This window comes from Catharus ustulatus, chromosome 5 (genome assembly GCF_009819885.2).
Source record: "Catharus ustulatus isolate bCatUst1 chromosome 5, bCatUst1.pri.v2, whole genome shotgun sequence".
In the NCBI taxonomy this organism is placed as follows: domain Eukaryota; kingdom Metazoa; phylum Chordata; class Aves; order Passeriformes; family Turdidae; genus Catharus; species Catharus ustulatus.
In genome coordinates this window covers 6,377,439-6,399,105 of record NC_046225.1, presented here as the reverse complement: position 1 = coordinate 6,399,105, position 21,667 = coordinate 6,377,439, and positions in this window count along the sequence as shown.

The window sequence follows — 21,667 nt, the reverse complement described above, 5'->3', positions numbered from 1 at the left end:
AGCCATCAAAAAATTGTTGAAAGAGGACCTTACAAAATAGATAAATACAAATCTACTGCCCCTTGTACAGACAGGAAAGGTGGAGGTTCCCCTAATACAATCGTGCCAACCAAATTCCCATTTTGATTTAAAGCAAGGAGAATTTATTTCTCTTTATAAACCTTTATTGTCAGTACCTCAATAGTGAAATTTCCTCCCCCCTCCTCAAGTTTCACACTTAGTTGCTATAAATGCTTTCCTACATCAAAAACAACCTAGTAAAATAATATATTGCTAGTCAGCTACTACGTTTTTCAAAGTATGCATCTAACACTTACTGAAGTAGTATTTATGCCATTGGCATAGTTGTGTCCTTCACTAGAGGCAACTGCATATATTACCATCTTTTAATGCAAGAAGTTTCCATGTTTATGATACTTTATGCAAGACATTTCATAGTTATAGAATGCAATCAGTAGACTTCTTTCCTTAAAAGGCCTTATAAAAATTGTATATGCCTCAGAAGAAATTATGCTGTATCTTGTGTCACAGATTTATGCAACATTATGGTAGCGACCACTTAATAGCCCTAAAAAACCACCTTCCTCAATATCCATCAGCAAAAACATAAAAGTTAAAAATTCCAGAACCAAGGAAAAAAAAGGTTTAGTATGTGAGCTATGGAGATAAAAAAACCTTTTCATCAGATTCCTAAAGTATTTTGAACATGATAGAAGTGTAAAATCTTGAATGGATTACTTCTATCAGCACTTCCCCTGTTCTCTGTGGATTTACTAAAGGGTTTTTCTTTTCAGGCTTCAACTACATACTTAATGTGGAGACACATTAATCAGAATTCTGGCATGCAACCTTCAGCTATCCAGTGGTACTAATTCGTTTATCAGTCTTGCCCTCATGCTGAACCCAAGCAAGCCCACCTATTCAGAACTGTCTGTAGGGCATAGGAAATTAAACATCAGGTTGTGAGTGAATCCTCTTTCTTTGGAAAAATCTCAAAGGAAAAAGGTTCCACATGCTGCCTTACCAGCAGCACTTGGCTTCAGGAGGGCAGCAGCTGATCTGGAGAATGTTTCCATCAGCAGCAGGTACAAAGCAGCTCCCAGCTGCATTTTACTTTCCCATTTTCAAAATTCTTTCCTCCTTGTGTCACATCACTCACAGACTTACCAAGACATGGCTGACCAAGCTCACCCCTCCCATCAACCCCATTAGAGATCTACAAATAACAGGCTGAGGTTCATCTGCCCAAAACAGGAAGATAACTGAACAGGATTTCAGAACCTCAAACAACTAAAAGGTCTTGCACCATGATATTGAGCTGCTTCAGAATGCCATCCAGGAGTAGTACAGAGCCCAGAGCATTATTTAGAAGGCAGAGGGAGCCAGCTGAAAATCAACTCTGTTTTCTCACAAGATAAATACAGGTCATCCTCAAGCAACCAACTTGAAAGTCATGGTGAGCACCTAATCAAGCCAGAAATTGCTTCCCTGGTGTCAGCGAGGATGGAAAAAGATCATCGCCCCAAATAACTAGTTGGAGTTATATTACTGCACAATCACAACTTAAAGCAATGCACATATAGAACAGCATGAGTCCAAAAATTCCGTCCTGTAGGATTTCTAGACTAGATTAGGAAAAAAATCCTATCTGTTTATCTCACAAAATGAAGTGAGTACAAGACACTTCCTACATTCTTGAGATACTGAAAAGACTATTGAAAGCAACGTAGTGGAAGAAATAAAAGAGAACCAGTTGCAGAGAAGGAGCATTTATACATGAAACATTAACACATTAAAGACACTTGGAGCTCTGGAAATGTCTGAATCCCAAATAAAAAGCTTTGAAAGAACAGTAATACCGTTCAATATACTGTAACAGTTAAAAAAGCAATACACTGCTAATCTACATAAGAAAGGGAGTAGAAGAAAGTGAAAGATTGCATAAAGTCATCGTAGAAATCAAATTCGTATTCAAGTGGTATATTGTGTTCACTTCAAGGGTCTTCATTTCAAAAAAGAACAGATGATAGCTGATTATTTCAGACAAACAAAAGATGTGATTAGATGTGCTTAGTCCCTATATCCGAGCGATAGAGCAAGGAATAACTTCCTGAAAAAATATAATAAACTGACTTATAATATATATATTTTTAATTCCTACAGACCTTTCTTGAAAAAGAAGCCCAGTTAGACAATTTTTTTAAAAAAAGAAAATTCAAAACTCCTTTTTATCTTCCCTTCTTCCCTTATGTACAGTAGTTAGTCTGTGAAAGTCACTGATACAAGGTTATGACCTAAATAGCGACTGCAGAATACATAAATGCTTCAAGTTAATTTTTGTAATCAGTTGGCAGGAATGACAAACAGGAACCAAACAGCAACTTGTGAGCTCAGCCTTGTGAGCTTGTGAGTGTAGAGAAGAGAGCTGCTTCTTTCTGTCTTTTGTAGGAATCTTTATGAAAACCTCTTTTCCTCTTTCATTTTAGCTTTATTCTCTCATTGCCTTTTCAAGCCATATCTGTAGAGAACAAATTTTAATACTCATGTTTCAGTTAAGAAGCCCAAACATGACTAAGCAGGTTTTTTAGTTTACTGTTGTCCCAAGCATTTTTTTAACATATATGCATTTATACATACACATTGGATTTATTGATTGCAGACTTACCTCCATTATTAAATTTCCTGGGGTGGAAGCAGGATATCTTCTTTCATGAGAGCATTTTTTTACCACACAATTATAATTTTACAGTGGGCACAGCATATAAAGGAGATGATTTTATATAATATTCATACCCAAAACACACTCTTTACTGCACATACTTCTTTTAACCCAGGGATAATGTCTTTAAGCCCTTCTAGACTTACTTAACTATCCCTGCATAGAAGCCATTCTGTCACAAAATGGTACCCAGAAAACACATCAATTAAGCTGAATTTTTAAAATAAGGAGACTGGATTGCACTTCCACTAAAGAAAAGTTTTCATTTACACCTATTCTGGTATTTAATTCTGAACCCATCTTCCCTCTTCAGAGGAGCACGCTTCATTCATCTCATTACTATTGCCAAATTATCTATCTTTTTTCAATTCAACAGGTTTATCAGTTGAAAGTAATTATCTACCTTTCCCTGTAGTTTGCTTTATTTTCCTCTTCCTGGAAGGTTAATATTTTCCCCTAGTTGGCATAAAAAATTAGCCATCCTTTTCAACTGGGAGTTATGCCTACTTACGAGAGAAGACAGTGTTCAGCCTATAAGGAACTTTATAAGAACTACATAAAATAAAGCCATACAATATGAAGCATGATGTTTTAAAACAGAAATATATCTGTATATGTTACTCAATGTCAAAAGCAACAAAGGTATTTTAGTTATTAAGAACTGTGAGAAGAAACAAAATAAGCTCAACCAAATCTAATTTTTTGGTGAAATTCTGATTAAAAACTGTGAAAAAATATTCTAATTGCTTTTAATGTTAGTGTTAGCAAATAATAGTACTCCATTCTTAAGCAGAAAAACGGTTTTAGAAATAGAAGTTTTCCTACCAGTTTTTAAACTAGCTACAGTCATAAATTATGATTTTGGTCTAGTTTAATTCTGACAGATTCTTAATAATAATCTAGGATAATAATCTGAAATACTACATAATCTTTAGGGTCCCTTCCAACCCAAGCCATTGTGTAAGTCTGTGAGGTTGCTCTGTGAGAAGACAAGGCAGTAAAAAACTTCTGAAATTTTTCACAATTAAAAAATTACTTTTACTGCCAAATGCATCAACCTGATGAACCTGAAACTGAAGGTTAGTATGTATTTGAACACACAGTTTTGTATTTACTTGGAGCAGACAATTCTACACTTAGCAGCCTGAGAGCTCTGTTTTATGGCATTGGGTCTTACCTCCATTACATTCTATTTAATATGACACTCACTTGTTAAGGAGGCAGTTCATATTCCCTCCATTCTTTCTATATCCTTCTCAAAGATTAACTTAGACACAGAGTATTGTCTAAAAAGAACTCTTCTCAAAATCCCAAGAGCCCAGACTTTTCACTGCAAAGTACTGTTTACCAAATATTTCTGACACTCTTAAAGAATTAGAGATTCTAATTTAAATTTTATGACACAGAAGCTGGAGGCAACATTAAATTTTTTAAGTCTAGAAGGGACATCCAAATGCCATCACAAATTTTGATCATACGCTGCTGGGACATCTAATCTAAGTATAAGTATCTTTTGGCAAGGAGAAAATCCCTTGAGTAAACATCACAACCTTCTTTTCACTTCTGGCATTTCCAAGTGGAGGGTCACTTTAGAGCTCCACTCACTTTCTTACTTTTATCTAAGTTAGATAGAAAATTTAGATAGTTCTTTGCCTCTTGATTGGCCAAGAGAAAAGAGAGAACAAACAACTGCCATATACAAAGATCTCTGATTAACCTATATCCAAATTTTTAACAAGACAGGAAAATTTCAATACCAGCTCTATCTTAAGAGCTGACTTCATGTCTTGGTTCAGATAAGCACTTCAGGAAGTGCTTAACATTTGCCTAACACAAGGCCCAGCCTTGTCTCTGAACAGCTATAGTTCAGCATCTTTGTAAGATGTTCAGACTTAAAAAGCAGCATACTCCTCAACACACACATCATTGCCTAGTCAATTAGCAAAACAAATGTTAATTTCAACACACAGGTTAATAGTTTCAATAGATGAGGAACACTTGAGAAATCAGCAGGTAGGTGCATATTGATCAGCTCAGACACAGGTTTTGGCTGGGTAATTTTTCCCTTGCTGGTCCCCAGCCTGCCCCCGGCCATGGAGCCGCTGACCACAACTCCCTGGCTGTGTCCATCCGGCCAATTCCTCTGGCCCCGCACAGCCCGGCCTGCACAGCCAGGCCTGGGCACTGTGGGGCTCGGGGTGTCTGTCCTGGGGCACTGGGGCTCGCAGGGCTCTGGGCACAGCAGCGGTGTCAGACACTGAAAGGTTATGGGGAATGGCTTAAACAGCGCTAGGAAGGAGATTTGCCCACTATGGCTAAACTGAATGAAGAGGTTGAGATCACCCAAGCCCACCCTTCCTTTCCCCGACTGCGGCTTTGGACTGGGACTTGAGCTGCGCAACAGCACCTGAGGTACAATAAAGGTGACACCATTGATCAATCACCTCTGCTCTAGGGACAAGGACACAAGACTGAGGCAGGACAGTGTAGCCACAAGAAAGACAAACCCAGCAGCTGTCCTGAAAATCAGCCTGGGCCAGGCTCGGGCTGGGAGAGGCCGTAGCCCACAGGCTCCTCTGCTGAGGCCACGTTTGCACACACTGCCCACAACAGGGAGGGAGGAGGAGAGTTCTGGGGCTGTGGTAACCTCTGGTCACAGCAGGCAGCAGCCATCCTCCCTCACAACAACTGGCTCAGCTGTAAAATCCCCACCCTGGGAAGGCCACATCCACGGGACATTCCCGTGAGGGGCAGCTGAGGAGGTGCCAGAATCCATCCAAGAGCCCCAAAGCACTGCCCACACTCACTGCTGAGGCCTTGCAGCAGAACTCTGCTCGTGATGCAAAGGGATGAAGAGAGCCAGAGGTTGTTGCAAGAGCCTGTGTCAAACTTGTCCCTGCCAGGGAAGGTACCTGGGCCTTCCCACCCAGCCCAGGTGTGCATCAACCCCCTGAACTCGCTGTTTGTGGGGGACCCTGAGCACCAAGAAGATGGAGATGGAGAGCATCCACGGGATGCCACTGGGATCCACAGAGTGGTGAGGTTTTCTACTTAATCTGTCCCTGTCACTCTCCTTCACTCCCCCCCACCTCTTTTCCATTTCTGTTTTTCTCTCTCTGTCATTCTCTCTCTGTACAATAACAGAGACATTTACCATTCAATAAAACCCGTACTACTGACTTTGGCACACGGTCTCATTTGCACTCCAATTCAGGCAGAGCCATTTCTGATCATTTTAATCAGGGGATCAGAACAAGGGGCTAGAAGCCCTGCGGTCTGGGGGCTGCTCCATGTCACTCCCAGGCAGTTGAAGGGGTGCCGGGTGGGCCCGTTGTGACACCGCAGCGTTCTATCGGGCCCTGGGTGATGTGGAACCTGGTGACATGGAACGGCCACGCCCTGCAGGGGTATATAAGGGGCACAGGGCCCTGTGCTGCCCAGTCCCGGGAGCGCCCCTTGCGCAGCAGGAAGCAGCTCCGGGATCTCTGCGTGTCAGAGAACTTTTCAGATGGATGACGAGAAGGTGAAACCCGACACCCAGGCAGCCAGCCCCTTGCCCGCCTGCCTAGAAGACCAGGCCCACAGCGGGCAGTGGCTGGGGGCAGGTGACAGCTCAGGCCTGCCCCAACGGGAAGAATGTGACACCAAGGTCTGTGACAAACCCATGCAGACAGAGATGGACGAGGGTGCCCCGATCTGTGCCCAGCAAGATCCCAGCTCTCCCAGCAGCATGGGCACCCAAGTGGCAGGAGAGGCAGCCCCTGAGCTGCCCAGCGCCTCTCCTGGCCCAGCAACTCCCACAGAGGATGAACTGGCAGCTGCTGCTGCAGCTGAAGATGCTGAGGAGGTGGAGGAGCCCCCAGAGCCTCTAGCTGCTGAGATGGAAAAGGCACCAGGTTCACCTTCTCCCAATGAAGAGGTGCCACTGAGAGGGGCAGACAGCCCAGTCCCTGCCCCAGGCAGCCCCCCAGGCTGTAGCCTGGCTCTGTTATACCTAGTGGGGCTCATCATCACCGAGATGGTGCACAAGGTTGCGCTTGAGTCATCTGGTCAGCAGCCAGAGGAACAGGGGGACCTGGAGCAAACCATGGATGTAGAACTGGAAACAGCAGCAGCCCCAGGAGAAATGGAAGAAAACCCAGTCACGGCCCCGCACAGCCCCTGCTGCACCACCAGCCCCTTGCCCAGCCCACTGGGAGCCCAGGCACTCCATGAAGAACAGGAGGGAGAAGACAGGGCCTCAGCCCTGGGAGAGGAGAGCAAGGAGAGGGCTTTGGCTGGGGAACTGGAGCTTTCTAACTGCAAAGATGAGGAACAAAGACAGCTCAACCAAGAAGAAAGTCACCAAGAAGTGTCTCTAGGGGAAGTCCACATTGGTGAGGAGCTTTCCCCACAAGAAACCAGCGGATACCATGAAGGATCCCAAGGAGAAACACGCATTGAGCAGAAGCTGTCCTCAGCAGAAACCATCAGTGAGCATGAAGGATCCCAAGGGGAAGACGGCACGGAGCAGGAGCTCTGCCCAGCAGTAACCAGCAGTGACAACGAAGACGTCCAAGGGGAAGCCTCCATTAGTCAGGAGATTTCCCCAGAGGAAACCAGCAACTACAACAAAGACATCCAAGGAGAATCCTGCATTGGTCAGGAGTTGTCCCCAGCACAATCCAGCAGTGACTATGAAGAAATCCTAGGGGAAACCTGCATTGGTCAGGAGATTTCCCCAGCAGTAACCAGCAGTGACCAAGGTGACATCGAAGGGGAAGCCTGCATTGGTCAGGAGATTTCCCAAGCAAAAAACAGCAGTGACAACGAAGACGTTCAAGGGGAAACCTGCATTGGTCAGGAGCCGTCTCCAGCAAAATCCATCAGTGACTATGAAGAAATCCAAGGGGAAACCTGCATTGCTCATGAGCTTTCCCCAGAGGAAACAGCCATATACCATGAAGACATCAAGGGGGAAGCCTGCATTGGTCAGGAGCGTTCCCCAGAAGAATCCAGCAGTGACCACAATGACATCCAAGGGGAAACCTGCGTTGGTCAGGAGCATTCCAAAGAAGAAACAAGCAGCTACCAGAAAGACATCCAAGGGGAAGCCTGCATTGCTCAGGAGCTTTCCCCAGCAGAAACCATCAGTGACTATGAAAAAATCCAAGGGGAAACCTGCATTGGTCAGGGACTTTCCCCAGCAGCAACCAGCAGTGACCATGAAGACATCCAAGGGGAAGCCTGCATTGGTCAGGAGCTTTCCCCAAATGACATCCGCAGCGAGCAGGAAGACATTCAAGGGGAAGCCTGCATTGGGCAGGAGATTTCCCCAGAGGAAACCAGCAACTACAACGAAGACATCAAAAGGGAAGGCTGCATTGGGCAGGAGATTTCCCCAGAAGAAACGAGCAGTGACCAGGTAGACATCCAAGGGGAAACCTGCATTGGTCAGGAGATTTCCCAGGCAAAAATCAGCAGTGACAACGAACACGTTCAAGGGAAAGCCTGCATTGGTCAGGAGCTGTCCCGAGAAGAATCCAGCAGTGACCACGAAGACATCCAAGGGGAAGCCAGCACTGGGCAGGAGCTTTCCCAGGAAGAAACGAGCAGTGTCCAGGTAGACATCCAAGGGGAAGCCTCCATTAGTCAGGAGATTTCCCCAGCACAAACGATCAGTGACTATGAAGAAATCCAAGGGGAAGCCTGCATTGGTCATGAGCTTTCCCCAGAGGAAACAGCCATATACCATGAAGACATCCAGGGGGAAACCTGCATTGGGCAGGAGCATTCCCCAGAAGAATCCAGCAGTGACCGCAATGACATCCAAGGGGAAACCTGCGTTGGTCAGGAGCATTCCAAAGAAAAAACAAGCAGCTACCAGAAAGACATCCAAGGGGAAACCTGCATTGCTCAGGAGCTTTCCCCAGCAGAAACCATCAGTGACTATGAAAAAATCCAAGGGGAAACCTGCATTGGTCAGGGACTTTCCCCAGCAGCAACCAGCAGTGACCATGAAGACATTCAAGGGGAAGCCTGCATTGGTCAGGAGATTTCCCCAAAAGCAACCAGCAGCTACCTTGAAGACATCCAAAGGGAAGCCTGCATTGGGGAGGAGCTTCCCCCAGAAGAAACGAGCAGTGACCAGGTAGACATCCAAGGGGAAACCTGCATTGGTCAGGAGATTTCCCAAGCAAAAACCAGCAGTGACAACGAAGACGTTCAAGGGAAAGCCTGCATTGGTCAGGAGACTTCCCCAGAAGAATCCAGCAGTGACCACGATGACATCCAAGGGGAAGCCTGCATTGGTCAGGAGATTTCCCCAGAGGAAACCAGCAACTACAACGAAGACATCCAAGGGGAAGCCAGCACTGGGCAGGAGCTTTCCCAGGAAGAAACGAGCAGTGTCCAGGTAGACATCCAAGGGGAAGCCTCCATTAGTCAGGAGATTTCCCCAGCACAAACGATCAGTGACTATGAAGAAATCCAAGGGGAAGCCTGCATTGATCAGGAACTTTCCCCAGCAATAATTAGTAGTGACAATGCAGACATCCTAGGGGAAACCTGCATTGGGCAGGAGACTTCCCCGGAGGAAACAACCCGATACCATGAAGACATCCAAGGGGAAGCCTGCATTGGTCAGGAGCTTTCCCCAAAAGAAATCAGCAGTGACCAGGATGACATCCAAGGGGAAGCCTGCATTGATCAGGTGATTTCTTCAAAAGAAACCAGCAGCTACCACAGAGACATCCAAAAGAAAACCTGCATTGGTCAGGAGCTTTCCCCAGCAGAATCCAGCACCTACGGTGAAGACATCCAAGGGGAAGCCTGCATTGGTCAGGGACTTTCCCCAGCAGAAACCAGCAGTGACTACGAAGACGTTCAAGGGGAAGCCTGCATTGGGCAGGAGCTCTCCCCAGAAGAACCCAGCAGTGACCATGAAGACATCCAAGGGGAAGCCTGCATTGGGCAGTCGCTTTCCCGAGAAGAATCCAGCAGTGACCAGGTAGACATCCAAGGGGAAGCCTGCATTGGTCAGGAGCTTTCCCCTAAAGAATCCAGCAGTAACCACGAAGATATCCAAGGGGAAGCCTGCATTGGTCAGGAGCTTTCCCCAAATGACATCCACAGCGACCAGGAAGACATCCAAGGGGAAGCCTGCATTGGGCAGGAGATTTCCCCAGAGGAAACCAGCAACTACAACGAAGACATCGAAAAGGAAGCCTGCATTGGGGAGGAGCTTCCCCCAGGAGAAACGAGCAGTGACCAGGTAGACATCCAAGGGGAAACCTGCATTGGTCAGGAGATTTCCCAGGCAAAAATCAGCAGTGACAACGAACACGTTCAAGGGAAAGCCTGCATTGGTCAGGAGCTGTCCCGAGAAGAATCCAGCAGTGACCACGATGACATCCAAGGGGAAGCCAGCACTGGGCAGGAGCTTTCCCAGGAAGAAACGAGCAGTGTCCAGGTAGACATCCAAGGGGAAGCCTCCATTAGTCAGGAGATTTCCCCAGCACAAACGATCAGTGACTATGAAGAAATCCAAGGGGAAGCCTGCATTGATCAGGAACTTTCCCCAGCAATAATTAGTAGTGACAACGCAGACATCCTAGGGGAAACCTGCATTGGGCAGGAGACTTCCCCGGAGGAAACAACCCGATACCATGAAGACATCCAAGGGGAAGCCTGCATTGGGCAGGAGCTCTCCCCAGAAGAACCCAGCAGTGACCAGGTAGACATCCAAGGGGAAGCCTGCATTGGTCAGGAGCTTTCCCCTAAAGAATCCAGCAGTAACCACGAAGATATCCAAGGGGAAGCCTGCATTGGTCAGGAGCTTTCCCCAAATGACATCCGCAGCGACCAGGAAGACATCCAAGGGGAAGCCTGCATTGGGCAGGAGCTTCCCCCAGAAGAAACGAGCAGTGACCAGGTAGACATCCAAGGGGAAACCTGCATTGGTCAGGAGATTTCCCCAGCACAAACCAGCAGTGACAACGAAGACATCCAAGGGGAAGCCTGCGTTGGTCAGGAGTTGTCCCCAGCACAATCCAGCAGTGACTATGTAGAAATCCTAGGGGAAACCTGCATTGGTCAGGAGCTGTCCCCAGCAGTAACCATCAGTGACCAAGGTGACATCGAAGGGGAAGCCTGCATTGGTCAGGAGATTTCCCAAGCAAAAAACAGCAGTGACAACGAAGACGTTCAAGGGGAAACCTGCATTGGTCAGGAGCTGTCTCCAGCAAAATCCATCAGTGACTATGAAGAAATCCAAGGGGAAACCTGCATTGGTCATGAGCTTTCCCCAGAGGAAACATCCATATACCATGAAGACATCCAGGGGGAAGCCTGCATTGGTCAGGAGCGTTCCCCAGAAGAATCCAGCAGTGACCACAATGACATCCAAGGGGAAACCTGCATTGCTCAGGAGCTTTCCCCAGCAGAAACCATCAGTGACTATGAAAAAATCCAAGGGGAAACCTGCATTGGTCAGGAGATTTCCCCAAAAGCAACCAGCAGCTACCTTGAAGACATCCAAAGGGAAGCCTGCATTGGGCAGGAGCTTTCCCAGGAAGAAACGAGCAGTGTCCAGGTAGACATCCAAGGGGAAGCCTCCATTAGTCAGGAGATTTCCCCAGCACAAACGATCAGTGACTATGAAGAAATCCAAGGGGAAGCCTGCATTGATCAGGAACTTTCCCCAGCAGTAATTAGTAGTGACAACGCAGACATCCTAGGGGAAACCTGCATTGGGCAGGAGACTTCCCCAGAGGAAACAACCCGATACCATGAAGACATCCAAGGGGAAGCCTGCATTGGTCAGGTGATTTCTCCAAAAGAAACCAGCAGCTACCACGGAGACATCCAAAAGAAAACCTGCATTGGTCAGGAGCTTTCCCCAGCAGAATCCAGCACCTACGGCAAAGACATCCAAGGGAAAGCCTGCATTGGTCAGGGACTTTCCCCAGCAGAAACCAGCAGTGACTACGAAGACGTTCAAGGGGAAGCCTGCATTGGGCAGGAGCTCTCCCCAGAAGAACCCAGCAGTGACCATGAAGACATCCAAGGGGAAGTCTGCATTGGGCAGTCGCTTTCCCGAGAAGAATCCAGCAGTGACCAGGTAGACATCGAAGGGGAAGCCTGCATTGGTCAGGAGCTTTCCCCAAATGACATCCGCAGCGACCAGGAAGACATCCAAGGGGAAGCCTGCATTGGTCAGGAGATTTCCCGAGAAGAAACAACCAGATACCACAAAGACATCCAAGGGGAAGCCTGCATTAAACAGGAGCTCGCTCTAGAACAAGCCTGTAGCCACCGCCAGCTCTCCTATTGGGATCAGTGCATCCTGGATGATCTGTCCCTCGGCGATTTCAGCCTTAGTTCCCAAGAAACATCAGAATGGGAAGAATTCCCAGAGGAGAGCCTTACCCAAGAACAAGTCCTTAGCTCTGACTTGGTGCTTTCCCACAAGAAAGACTCTGTTGAGCAGGAGGTGTCCAGAGGGAAAGTTCCAACACCCTCAGTGCAATCAGACAAGGAAAACAACAGTGAGCGAGACCTTGTGCAGGACACCCGCAAGGTGAGCTTCGGGACCACCACCTTGCAGGAAGATGAGGCCGAGTCGGACGGGGTGAGCCTCATGGAGCTCTGTGAAGATCAGGAAGAGCGAGAGCAAAGATGGGGCGGTTTGACTGGGGGCAGGTTCCCCGTGCCTGCCCCTCACGATGCCTGGGTGCAGTTCGGGCCGTCTGAGCCGTGCTCCCTCAGGCAGCCCTGTGCCTCACGTCCCCGTCTGGACGCGGTGGTCCCCTTCAAAGAGCATCGGTCCCGGCTGCGGCGGGCACTGCGGGCTCTTCGCAGACTTTTCTGCTGCCTGGCTCCCCAGCCCGAGCAGTAGGGCCCGCACCGGCGCTACGACCACTGCACACTGCTGGACCGCAACACAAGCAGCTCCTCCAGTGAAGGTTACATTTTAAGAATATTAGTAGTAGGGAAAAAAAAAAAAGAACAAAACCACAAAAAAACTAAAAAAACCCCCCAAAACCCCAAAAACCCACAAAAAACTCACACCACCACCCCCCACAAAAAAAAACAAAAACAAGCAAAAAAACCAAAAAAAACCAAAAAAAACTTTCCAAAAAAAGTTTTAGAGTAGGAATAATTAGTAGAATTTGAAGAAGAGGAAGAAACAGTAGCAGTAAATAAGGATAGAATTTAAGAATAGAAATAAAATAGAATAGGAATAGGAATAAGAATAGGAATAAGAATAAGGATAAGAATAAAGAATAGGATTGACAAAAGAAGAAGAGGAAGAAGAAGAAAAAGGAAAAGTACAAGAAGAAAATTAAGAAGGAGACAAAGGAGGAATAGGAAAAATAGTAGCAGAAGTAAATTATTATAACAACAATTAAATAAAGTTATGATGGTAATAATATTGTGACTAATGTCAAGTTGAAATACACATCCACACATCTTTTAGAGTCAAAGTATACTTTGGGTTGGTAAGGACCTCAAAAATCATCAAGTTCCATCTGATTACCTCTTTCTCTCGCTGTGAGTCCTCTGAACTCATTCCAGCAGGTCCTCGTCCTCCTTATGCTGGGGTCCCCACACAGGGATGCAGTGCTCCAGGCGGGGTCTCACAAAACTGGCCTAGAGGGCCTCGCTCACATCCCTTGGCCTGCTGCTCTTGGCTCCTTTCCATGCAGCCCAGCCCATGGCTGCTTCCTGGGCTGGCAGCACCGAGTGCCGGCTCACACTGAGCTTCTCCTCCATGGACAGCCCAAGTGCTTCTCCTCAGCCCCTGCCCCGCTCGGCTGCCTGTGCCCTGCAAAGCCTCTGCTGAGGGCAGCTCCAGCCGCTCTCTGTGTCATTGGCAAAGCCATTCCAGAGCCCTGGGCCCAGGCAGAGCCCTCCCTGAGGGACACCCCTCATCCCCAGCCTTCACCAGGCCATGGAGCCACTGACCACAACTCCCTGGCTGTGTCCATCCGGCCAATTCCTCTGGCCCCGCACAGCCCGGCCTGCACAGCCAGGCCTGGGCACTGTGGGGCTCGGGGTGTCTGTCCTGGGGCACTGGGGCTCGCAGGGCTCTGGGCACAGCAGCGGTGTCAGACACTGAAAGGTTATGGGGAATGGCTTAAACAGCGCTAGGAAGGAGATTTGTCCACTATGGCTAAACTGAATGAAGAGGTTGAGATCACCCAAGCCCACCCTTCCTTTCCCCGACTGGGCTTTGGGCTGGGACTTGAGCTGCGCAACAGCACCTGAGGTACAATAAAGGTGACACCACTGATCAATCACCTCTGCTCTAGGGACAAGGACACAAGACTGAGGCAGGACAGTGTAGCCACAAGAAAGACAAACCCAGCAGCTGTCCTGAAAATCAGCCCGGGCCAGGCTTGGGCTGGGAGAGGCCGTAGCCCACAGGCTCCTCTGCTGAGGCCACGTTTGCACACACTGCCCACAACAGGGAGGGAGGAGGAGAGTTCTGGGGCTGTGGTAACCTCTGGTCACAGCAGGCAGCAGCCATCCTCCCTCACACCAACTGGCTCAGCTGTAAAATCCCCACCCTGGGAAGGCCACATCCACGGGACACTCCCGTGAGGGGCAGCTGAGGAGGTGCCAGAATCCATCCAAGAGCCCCAAAGTGCTGCCCACACTCACTGCTGAGGCCTTGCAGCAGAGCTCTGCTCGTGATGCAAAGGGATGAAGAGAGCCAGAGGCTGCTGCAAGAGCCTGTGTCAAACTTGTCCCTGCCAGGGGAGGTACCTGGGCCTTCCCACCCAGCCCAGGTGTGCATCAACCCCCTGAACTCGGTGTTTGTGGGGGACCCTGAGCACCAAGAAGATGGAGATGGAGAGCATCCACGGGATGCCACTGGGATCCATGGAGTGGTGAGGCTTTCTGCTTAATCTGTCCCTGTCACTCTCCTTCTCTCCTCCCACCTCTTTTTCATTTCTGTTTTATTCTCTCTGTCATTCTCTGTACAATAACAGAGACATATACAGTTCAATAAAACCCATACTACTGACTTTGGCACACGGTCTCATTTGCACCCCAATTCAGGCAGAGCCATTTCTGATCATTTTAATCAGGGGATCAGAACAAGGGGCTAGAAGCCCTGCGGTCTGGGGGCTGCTCCATGTCACTCCCAGGCTGCAGAAGGGGTGCCAGGTGGGCCCATTGTGACACCGCAGCGTTCTATCGGGCCCTGGGTGATGTGGAACATGGTGACATGGAACAGCCACGCCCTGCGCTGCCCAGTCCCAGGAGTGCTGCTCGCTCACCAGGAAGCAGCTCCGAGATCCCTGCATGCCAGACAACATCGGACATGTAGGATGAAAAGGTGAACCTCAACTCCCAGGCAGACAGCCACTTGCCTGCCTGGCTGGAAGACCAGGCACTGAGAAGGAGGGGGGCCTTTGCCACTATGGAGGAAGACTGCGAATGTGACATAGATCAAGAGCTTTGCCACTGGGGAGATGTCTGCGGCCAGGAGCTTTGCCTTTGGGAAGATGTTTGTGGCCGGGAGCTTTGCCTTTGGGAAGAGGTGGAAGTCCAAGAATTTTACCAACTGCAAGAAGAAGTGACAGTCGAAGAAGTTTCCCCATGCGGAGCTGTGAGACACCAAGAGTGGCGTCAGGGGGAGGCAGGTGTGAGAGTGCAGTGGGGAGACGGCACAGAGCAAGACCTGGAACTGTACCGCTGGGAAGAAAGTGTGACAGACCCCTACCCATGCCATGAAGAGCATGAGATATGCCATGGGCCACCCCAACTGGAAGGTCTGACATACCCCTGCCTGTGTGAAGGGGAGGTATGTCATGAACTGACTCATCTGGACCATGTGCCACACGTGTGCACATGCACATGTCCTCTGCACGTGTGCCCATGGGAAAAAGACAGCAGTGACCAAAAGCGGAATCCTTTGTGCACATGCACGACCAAACGCACATGTCCTCTGCACATGTACCCATGGAAAAAAGACAGCAGTGATGACAAGCAGCCCCAGCAGGAAGAAAGTGACAGCAAACCGGAGCCATCCCAAGGGAAAGAAAGTGGCGACGTCGGTAACACACCCTTACAGCCAAAGAAGGACGGGGATGGCCAGGCTTCTGCCCTGCAAGGGCCTGCCTCATGCACCTGTGTTGACCCCCAGCTGCCCAGCAGCCAGGAGCCATCCCAATTGAAAGTAAGTGTCAGCAGCCAGGGCCCGTCCCAAAAGAAAGACAGTCTCGAGATCTATAATAAACCCTTTCGGCCAAAGAAGGACGGCGATGGCCAGGCTTGTGCCCTGCAAACGCCTGCCTCATGCAGCTGCGTGGTCCCCCAGGAGCCCTGCCCGCCTCCTGCTCCACAGTGTCTCACTGAGGTCAAGCTGAGAGCTGCTGCTGCTCTGGCTAGAGCTGCTGAGGCATCCCTGCAGCCTCTTATTCCTGAGCAAGACTCATGCTGCTGCCTAGATGACAGCCAGGATCTGCTGGACTTAGCGAACACCATCAGCTCTGATATCAGGCGGGCAGCTGCTGCTGCTCTGGCTGAAGCTGGTCATGAGTCCATGCAGCCTCTGATTGCTGAACCAGACTCATGCTGCTGCCTAGATGACAGCCAGGCTCTGCTGGACTCCATGCGGCCTCTGATTCCTGAAGAAGACTCATGCTGCTGCCTAGATGATAGCCAGACTCTGCTGCAGTCCATGCGGCCTCTGATTCCTGAAGAAGACTCATGCTGCTGCGTAGATGACAGCCAGGCTCTCCTGGACTTAGCAGGGGACATCAGCTCTGAGGTGGTGCAGAAGGCTGTGCTTGAGGCATCTGGCCAGCAGCCAGAGAAACAGGAGGACCTGGAGCAAAGCACAGCTTCAAAAGAAAAGGAAGAGAGCCAAAACTCTGCCCCATCCACCCCACTAGCAATCCAGGACCTAAGTGAGAAGCAGGAGGATGCAGACAAGGGATCAGGCCTGGCAGAGGAAGAGAGCAAAGTTGAGGAAAACACAGAGCTATCCAAAGGAGAACCCAGCAATACCCAAGAAGACTCCCAAAAAGAAGCCAGCACTGAGGAGGAGCCTGACCAAACAAAACCCAGTGAAGACGACACTTAGCAGGTGTCAGACTGACACCATCAGTTTATTAACCTATAGTAAAAGCATGCATACCTTTTCTCTGTAAACTTCATGGACTACTCCTTCTCCCCTTCCCTCTACCTGACCAGATAACTCCTCCCTGACCCTTGCACAACCACCTAAGCCTCCCACATGACATCCTAACTCTTCCTCCTCACAGCACAGCCAGCAAACTTTCTCTTGTCTCTTTTTAGCTCTGTCCTCCTAACTCTTTATACCTTTCTTTCGCACATGCATTACACCTGAGTGCACTTTTACACTTTTGTGATTGGTCAGTACACACCAGCATTGCAGGCTTCTTCAGTGCTGTTAACCTGTCTTGCACACATGCACCCCATCAGAGATGAGGCTTGGCCGCAGCCTCATTCCTAACCTCCGGCAATCTGTTCTCCTACAATTCCCCCACTTTTCTTTTAAATCACAAATGCCATGTTTACCATTTCTCTGCAGGGTCCTTTGCAGAAAATACAGTAAACATGGTACAAGCAGCTCTTATGTAATTTCCATTAGCTCTGGAATGCATCTGTGAATTGACCCTCGTTTATCACCCAGATTCACAGAGCCCATATCATCCAAGTCTGTACACCTACACCTATGGAATATTACATCAAAGTCTTTACACCTATCCCTATGGAATATTAGCAAACACAACACAATCAAAACACAACACATAACCAAAGTCCTTGCACCTATGCCCATGGAATATTAACAAGAATTTAGAAGCTACAATTCATAAATACACTACATATGTTTCATCAGCAAATAAACATAATAGAATTACTCTGTCTCCAGCTCCCTTAATACATTCTCTTGTTTCTTTTTCAGTTTTTGTTCCTTTTGTCTCCTGCAATTTCACTTCTTCTATCTGCTGAAGCAATGTTCTCTTCAAGTTTGGTCACCTCTGTTTAGTTCAGTTGGTCACCCCAAACCTCTCCTACATGCCTTTTGTTCAGCTCTGACTCCACCTCTTGGAGTATGCATGGTTTTTGTTCCTGTGCTTGTGCAGCAGCGACTCAGCAAACTTCCTCTCTGGATCCCGTGCCGTTGCCAAGCAAGAATCTTGCACCAAGCAGGATTTAGCCCCTGTAGAATCCAGGATCTACAAGGACGGGTCCCAAGGGAAAGCCTACAGTGAGCAGGAGCTGCCCCAAGCAGAACCTGGTAGCCACCAGGAAGGGCGCCAAAAAGAAGCCTGCATTGAGCAAGAGCTTTCCCAAGCAGAAGCTGGTAGCTGCCAGGCAGGCTTCTAACAGGGAACCTTGCAGTGAGCAAGAGCTGTCCCTAGAAGAAGGTAGTAGCTACCAGGGAGGGTCCCAAGGGGTAGCCTGCACTGAGTAGGACCTGGCCCAAGTAGAATCCAGTAGCCACCAGGATGTATCCCAAGGGGAAGCCTGCACTGGGCAGGAGCTGTCCTCAAAAGAAGCCAGTAACTACCACGAGCTGTCCAACTGGGAGGAATGCATCCAGGAAGAGCTGCCCCACAGCAATGTCAGCAGCTGCCAAGAAGTGTCAGACTGGGAAGAATTCCCAGAGGAACGCCTTACCCAAGATCAAGTCCTTAGCTCCCACAATCGGGCGATCTGAGCCGTACTCCCAAGGGCCACCCTGTGCCTCGCCTCCCCATGAACAGCCATCCTCCCTCACACCAACTGGCTCAGCTGTAAAATCCCCACCCCGGGAAGGCCACATCCACGGGACATTCCCGTGAGGGGCAGCTGAGGAGGTGCCAGAATCCATCCAAGAGCCCCAAAGCGCTGCCCACACTCACTGCTGAGGCCCTGGAGCAGAGCTCTGCTCGTGATGCAAAGGGATAAAGAGAGCCAGAGGCTGCTGCAAGAGCCTGTGTCAAACTTGTCCCTGCCAGGGGAGGTACCTGGGCCTTCCCACCCAGCCCAGGTGTGCATCAACCCCCTGAACTCGGTGTTTGTGGGGGACCCTGAGCACCAAGAAGATGGAGATGGAGAGCATCCACGGGATGCCACTGGGATCCACAGAGTGGTGAGGTTTTCTACTTAATCTTTCTCTGTCACTCTCTTTTTCTCCCCCAACCTGTTCTCCGTTTCTTTTTCTCTCACTCTTTAGTCTGTCTCTCTCTTATTTCTTGTTAACTAACACCCATACTGTTGATTTTGGCATATGGTCTCATTTGCATCTTAATTCACTCAGAGGCATCATTCTATAAATTTTCGTAACAAGATCTTAACACCAATACTAAATTGCTCATAGTATTTATTTCAAGTATGGCAGGAATTAAGCATGTACTTCGATTAGTTCGGTGAGTCTCCTGCAATAGTTACAACTCTAATGTACTCCTTCAACATAAAAAACCCACCTAAACAAAGGTTGTCAACACATTTTAACCCTGTATCTCAGTGTGCTATGCTTTTCTGAAATTCTCATGTTATAATGTCACAGGATTACAAGCTGATTTAGTTTGGTTTCCCTTTCAGAAATCTATTGACAGATTTTTGATTGAAGAAAAGTTTCAAAACTGAGTTCACATATTCCCGAACACTCCTCTCTTGCCTGTGATCTGTTCAAACATCTGAAAGTTCTTCTAGTGAATTTCATAACTGGAGAATTTTAAAAGCCAAGACAATACAGATTTGTTTAGTTGTAATTCAACAAGCATAGCAACCAGCCCCCAGTTTGGTTTTGTCTAGCCAAGAAGGGTAAATATAAACATAGTCACTCAGGATTTAAGAGGAATAGACAATTGAGAGCCTTGTAAACACTGAACATAAATATTTGAGTCTGGATGTTTGAAACAGGATGTTCTCCAATCACACAGGGTGCTGATAAGATATTACATAACTGGAAATCCATGTGGTTCCTTTAATGTCCTCAGCTTCCAAAGAGTTCCTCCAATTCAGATCTCTAGGAAACTTTTAAATTAAACTAAACATTGAAATGTGGAAATCAGAGAGATTTCATATTCGATTCTACTGAAGAATGAACCACTTCTGAAATCTGTCACTAAGTAATTTAGGTATAAAATTATTTAGTGTAATCTGACACTTAATATTGATCTGCAGGGTTCATAAGTGAACTAAAATTTATGCTCAGTATGAAACAATAACTTTTATCCTTTCACTTTCTATCTATGAAGTGCTTGAGAGGTTCCAACAGTTTTTGCTCGCATGAAATGCCAAAAACAAATAGTGATTTACCAAACTCTGTAGGGTCTTTTTTTCTTTGTGTCCCTTCTGTTCTTTTTGTTCTCTATACATAAAAACAACATCAATAATTTCTATATAGTACAGATAAACCATCTCTTATCTTCTTCCTTAGTATACTCCTTTTTTATATACAAACAACTCTCAATTTTTAGTTCTTTCTAGCATCTGTAGATACATATGTATGGATGAAATTTTAAACATTAGTTTGAAGTTATACAAAGTAGTTAATACTAATGTACGTATTACTGTACCCTGAACTGCTTATTACAAAAATTCTGTACCTATACTATACTCCATCTATAAATTTAGACCCTAATTTATTACAACTGCCCTTCAGTTTCTAGTGATCTGAATTTACACCAGTTTTATAATTTTGCCATCCCCCAAAACATCTTTCTATTTCCTTTGGTATGCAGCTATTTAAGAAACACGTTTATCATCCAGGCTGACATGCAAAGTGACACAAGATATTGAAAATCCCTTGAAAACATATGGAATAAAATCTTAGACTCCTTGAAGTTTCTAACAAAATCTGCATGACAATTCATTGAACCAAGTAGCAATCAGTGGTCCTTTTTCCCAAACACTATGACTAAAATCCTTCAGCTTGCAAGGAAGTCTCCTAAAATATCGGTGTAATTCTTGCAGATATTTTAACATGTACTCTAAGACTCATTTTTTACAGCACAAATTTTAATTATTATTATTTTTACCCTCAAAATAAAATATTCAAAATGTTTGATATTTTTCAATGCACATTTAATGCTAAAGGCTGACATACTTGGTAATTATAAATTTTGATCAGGTGAAAATGAAATCAGTGGTAATACTGTAAAATTTATAATGACAGTTATAATGACAACTATGAACTGAGATGATCTTTGATCAAAGTCCAAAAGCTAATGAGGTGTGCAGGCAAGACACAAGACAGATATGCGTAGAGAACAACTTGGGAGGAGGACAAGGAATTTTTACGAAAATTCTCAAATAAAAAACCAAACCCAAAAGATGGAAGATAAGTGGCTTTGTCAAAAGGGGATGAAAAGGAGAAAATGAGAGGTTAATTATTACTCATGCAAGGTAAGTAGAGGTAAGATGGATGATAAGAGAGTCTGGAGTGCTTGATGCACAGCTAAGACTTTGAGACTATTAATTACAAGTGGCTGTAAAAGGTGGCCAGAGATGAGTATGAAGTAGAGTGTGATAAAGCTGGCAGAGCTGTGCACTCCTTGCTTTGTAAAGAATGATCTACAGGCAATACCACCATCTGCCAGGCAAAGTTAGACATCATAAAAGGAAAACTTTGCAACATTTTTACATTCTTCAAGAATCAGGCACTATAAAACTGGTTAGAGAATGACAAAATATTTCACTGGAAATACAAGAAAGAATTATGTTAGATGGGAATGGAGAAAATCTGGGTCACAGTGTACTCTGGTGCTGTGACCACTGCATGGTCAGCAGGTTGAGAAATGTGAATTTGGGCAACCTATAAGTCTTCATAAAAAACTTTAATTTGTGCATGCTACAGGCTGATCTGAGTTAATCTCATTATTTGAGTTAAATTCCCTGAAGAGTGAGGCCATTCTAGGCCTCTAGGAGTTGCAGGATCTAAGAAGGGTTTCCATGTGTTTTGCATCTTCTGGACCACAGGGTCTCTTTGGTTTG